Here is a 4,665-nt window from a genome sequence, read left to right as displayed (position 1 = left end):
TGATTCGGTTTGGTTTTCATGGTGATGGGGTCTCACGGATTCTAGGTTGGCCCCCAGACTTGCTCAGTAGCTAATGATAACTTTTAATGTTTCTCTCTCTCTCTCTCTCTCTCTCTCTCTCTCTCTCTCTCTCTCTCTCTCTCTCTCTCTCTCTCTCTCTCTCTCTCTCCTCTCTCTTCCCCTCGTGTGTGTGTGTGTGTGTGTGTGTGTGTGTGTGTCTTTTGAATATTGATTTGCTATTACGTTGAGATACATCCTTTCTTTAATATTTTTATCAGGAAGACATTGAATTTCTTTCTCTCTTTTTTTTTTTTTTTGGCAGTCGGCCAGAGCACATGCCTTTAATCCCAGCACTCAGAAGGCAGAGACAGGCAGATTCCTATGAGTTTGAGGCCATCCTGGTCTACAGAATGAGTTCCAGGACAACACAGAGAAACCCTGTCTCAAAAAACCAAACTAAACAAACAAAAACAAATTTTAGACAGGATCTTGCTATGTAGCTCTGACTGTCCTGGAACTCACAAAGTAGACCAGGCTGGCCTCGAACTCACAGAAATGTGCCTGTGTCAACCAGTGCTGGGATTAAAGGTGTGCGCCACCATGCCCAAAGATACCGACCTTTTCCAAATGCCTTTCCTGTGTATCACACGGTTTCTGTCTACATTAACTGGGGAGCTTCACGCTTTGTGGCAATGTCCCAGTGGCCTGTTTAGCTGGTCACACTGCATCATCAGGAAGCACAGACAGATGGGTGGGTGTCTCCAGCTCATTTTCTCCATCTTGTGCATTCCGGGGTTCAAACCCATAGAAGGGTACAGTCCACACCCAGATGAGTGCAGCGCATTGGGGACAGACGGTCTGGGGACGGTATGTAGGAGACTGGGTGGGCTACCTTAGGGTACTCTGAAAGTGCCATGTAAGAAATACAGATCTTTATCCAACAAGTGGGAAGTAGAGGCCTGTTTTTCTTAATGTATAGAACACTTCAAAGTTTGCACGTCATCCTTGTGCAAGAGCCGTGCTAATCTCCATATCGTTCCAATTTCAGTATGTGTGCTGAAGGAGTTAAGTACCAAAGAAGTTATTAAAAGCAAATATGGCACAATAAAGAGATTATTTTGTCACGTTCACATGGCAGTGGAGGGCTGGGTGGCTTGAAGCGGACTGGTAAGTGTCTCAGTCACTGTTCTATTGCCGTGAAGGGACACCATGGCCCAGGCAGCTCTTAGTTTCTAAAGGGCACTTAATTGAGAGCTGGCTTACAGTTTCAGAGGGCTAGCCCATTATCATCATGGTGGGAAACATAGTAACAGGGCAGGCAGACTGGAGAAGCAGCTGGAGTTCTACATCAAAGACACACTTCCTCCAACAAGGCCCTGATGACCAAGCAGTCAAATCTATGAGGTCATTTTCACGCAATCACCCACAGGAAGCCTCTGACAGTCTACTAGGAGACCATGGTCATAAAGATCCAGCCAGGGTTTAGGAGTAGGAGGTGTAGACTACGTTTCAAGGACTGGGAGTCAAGATCTGCAGCTCGGAGGGAAGGAAGAATAAAGCTGTCCCTTTGTTGAGCCAGGATGATGACAACTCACAAGAATCCAAGGATTAGACAGAAGATGAGGACAGCTCACTCGGGTTACAGACATTTCTCTGAAAGTACACGTTAGGCTTTCTAAATGGTCAGAAATTGTGCCACGGTTCAATTTCTGGGGAAAAAAATCACGCAGACCTAGGGGAGGGAGATCATCCCTTCTCCACACTCCCCACCCTCTTGGTGACTTTGTAACTCCTCATTTTTTGGTGTGGTCTCTCTCACTGATTGGGACAGATTGGCTGCCCAGCACCCAGGTCACAGGCACAAGATGCCACGCCTAGCTTCCATGTGGATCCTGGAGACCTCAGCTCCTGTCTCACTCCCCCATTCCAAACCCCACCCAGAAGGTTAGCTGGGAACTCGAGTGGGCCCCACCTCTCTCCAGACCCCACCTTCAGAAAGCCATCGGGCAGCACCTCCCCTGGAACTGCTCAAGACCACGCCTACAGAGTGTTTAAGACCCAGGAGTGCTGTGCTTTGCTTTGTTTATTAAACCTGATCTTATTAATTCTGCTGGATTTGACTTATTGCATCAGCGGAGAAACCCACAACCGGGACATTCAACACACTCATCACTGGGACATTCAACACACTCATCACTGGGACATTCAACACACTCATCACTGGGACATTCAACACACTCATCACTGGGACATTCAACACACTCATCACTGGGACATTCAACACACTCATCACTGGGACATTCAATACACTCATCACTGGGACATTCAACACACTCATCACTGGGACATTCAACACACTCATCACTGGGACATTCAACACACTCATCACTGGGACATTCAACACACTCATCACTGGGACATTCAACACACTCATCACTGGGACATTCAATACACTCATCACTGGGACATTCAACACACATCACTGGGACATTCAACACACTCATCACTGGGATCTAAAGTCATATCCTCATACTTGCAGGGCAAGCACTTTACAAATGAAACTCTCTTAAGTCCCTTCTACTAGGTTTTTATTACAGTGTGTCCTGCCTGTACCAACAGCCCGGCACTCCATTAAAATCCCAACACTGAAGAACTTCCTCCCCTAGCCTCCTTCAGCTTTTGACTCCTCCCCGCTGCCCCCTGCCCAAGCTATTTGCCCTTTACCATAGCGAATGTTAAAAGGTCTGTGTAGGTTCTGCCTGTACGCAGCCTCTTGGAAAGGCTAGTCACTAAAAAGAAGAGAGAGTGGCAAATGTCCACACCAGGACCAACCACAGATCTAGCCAACATCTTGGCCGTAACCTAACAAATGCCAGTGCCATGCCCCAAAACCTACCCTACAGAAATTGTGCATACCTACTTCGGGATTTCTTAAGCCACCAAGTTTCTGGTAACGTGTGACCAGCAACTGAAAAGTGATAAAATGGGCTGGTAAGATGGTTTAGCAGGAAAGGCAGCTGCTGCCAAGCCAAACCTGACGACCAGACTTTGATGCCCAGTACCCACATGATGGGAGGAGAGCGCAATTCATAGAAACCATCCTCTGAACTCCAAACGTTTGCAGTGGTACGTGTGCGAGCACACCCACAGACAGAAACACACACTTTATAGTGTTTTTATCCCCTCTCTGTTTTTTTTGTTGTTGTTGTTGTTTTGTTTTGATTGGCTCTTTAACCTGAGAGAAGGATCCAGAACTAGCTGCAGTGGTCAAGGTTCTATCACCAGAGTCTCCCCAGTGTTACAGGAACAGAGGCTGATTGTGACACGTGTGATAGCCAAGGCAGTGAACTTCAGAGGATTTGACAAAGAGTCCCGAACAATCTTCTGTAAGAACTGGCATACGGGGCTGTTACAGCTTACTGGGAAGTCTAAGAAGTCAGTAATGCCTGGGCTCCTGGATTCCCACAAGCTAGGCTGAGGAAAAGCTCGGTTGCCACCGGGTATTCTGTGTTCTGCCACCAAGGATCTAGCTGGGCAGGGAGGAGGAACTGCTTCTGTGTTTTAGTAAGCAGCCATTCAGTTAGGAAGTTGAGCCAGACCCAACATAGAGGAAAACAGGATGCTGGATGGTGGTGGAGCATGCCTTTAATCCCAGCACTCAGGAGGCAGAGGCAGGCAGATCTCTGAGTTCAAGGCCAGCCTGGTCTATGGAGCAAGTTCCAGGACAGCCAGGGCCACACAAAGAAACTCTGTCTCAGAAGAAGAAGAAAAGGAGGAGAGGAGCAGGAGAAAGATCCCTGGCCTACTATACCCAGAACCATGCAGAGAATATAACTCTCTTGTTTTGTTTTTTTATGTTCACTGATGTTTGGCCTGCATATATGTCTGTGTGAGGGTGTCAGAGCCACTAGAACTGGACTTACAGTTGTCAGCTGCCATGTAGGTGCTAGGAATTGAACCCAGGTCCTCTGGAAGAGCAGCCAGTGCTCTTAACTACTGAGCCGTTTCTTTAGCCCTGGGTAAATTTCTTATCTACAGAAAACTGTGGGATCACTCTCCAGTAAATTTAGCTTAGCACAGTTCCATATTTCATCCCAGCAGTAATATTGACGCTACTTTAGAATCAAGAGCTTTCCATCAGAAGGAAAAGTCAGGAGAAATAGAACATCGTCTTGGAAGTTCGCATTTTTCTCTTAAATTTTAATTATCACCATGACTAACAAGTACTGAGCTTGCTGGTATAAGTCATTATGCCAGACTAATGGATAGAATTAGGTTTGCCTGATGCGGCCCAGTCTTTTAAAATCTGGTTCATTGGGTAGAATATAGACATGAAATATAAACAACCATCTATGATAGCCTATTCTGGTCACTGAATAGGAGGAGGAGTGACAAGTTAAAGATGAAGATTTTATATAGCATTTATTCCTTTATTTACTCACTTGATTGATATTGACTTGGGAATCATGTTCAATGCTTGAAGAATAAAGGAGAGGTATAGAGCCTGGACAAGACAGAGAAACCCATGAGGAACAGTACCCTGCACCAGCATAGTGCAATCAAATGTGCAGCATATTCTTATGTCTACTAGCTACTGTCTGGAGTATGTCTTACCTACTAAACACTGCAAAAATCCTAAATGGAATAAAAGGCACTCTCTGGTCG

At 46.1% G+C, this 4,665-nt stretch overlaps 1 non-coding gene across 1 annotated transcript; it reads right to left on the bottom strand.

The window, feature by feature from the left end:
• Positions 1-969: 969 nt before the first annotated feature.
• Positions 970-1,073, bottom strand: LOC121135736. The gene has a single exon (XR_005872843.1). It is a non-coding gene; the product is annotated as a U6 spliceosomal RNA (small nuclear RNA).
• Between the last annotated feature and the right edge of the window lie 3,592 nt (positions 1,074-4,665).

The sequence above is a fragment of the Mesocricetus auratus genome, unplaced genomic scaffold (genome assembly GCF_017639785.1).
Source record: "Mesocricetus auratus isolate SY011 unplaced genomic scaffold, BCM_Maur_2.0 Super-Scaffold_100041, whole genome shotgun sequence".
In the NCBI taxonomy this organism is placed as follows: domain Eukaryota; kingdom Metazoa; phylum Chordata; class Mammalia; order Rodentia; family Cricetidae; genus Mesocricetus; species Mesocricetus auratus.
Note: the sequence above shows the minus strand (reverse complement) of the source record. Positions and strands in the feature narration are given on the sequence as shown.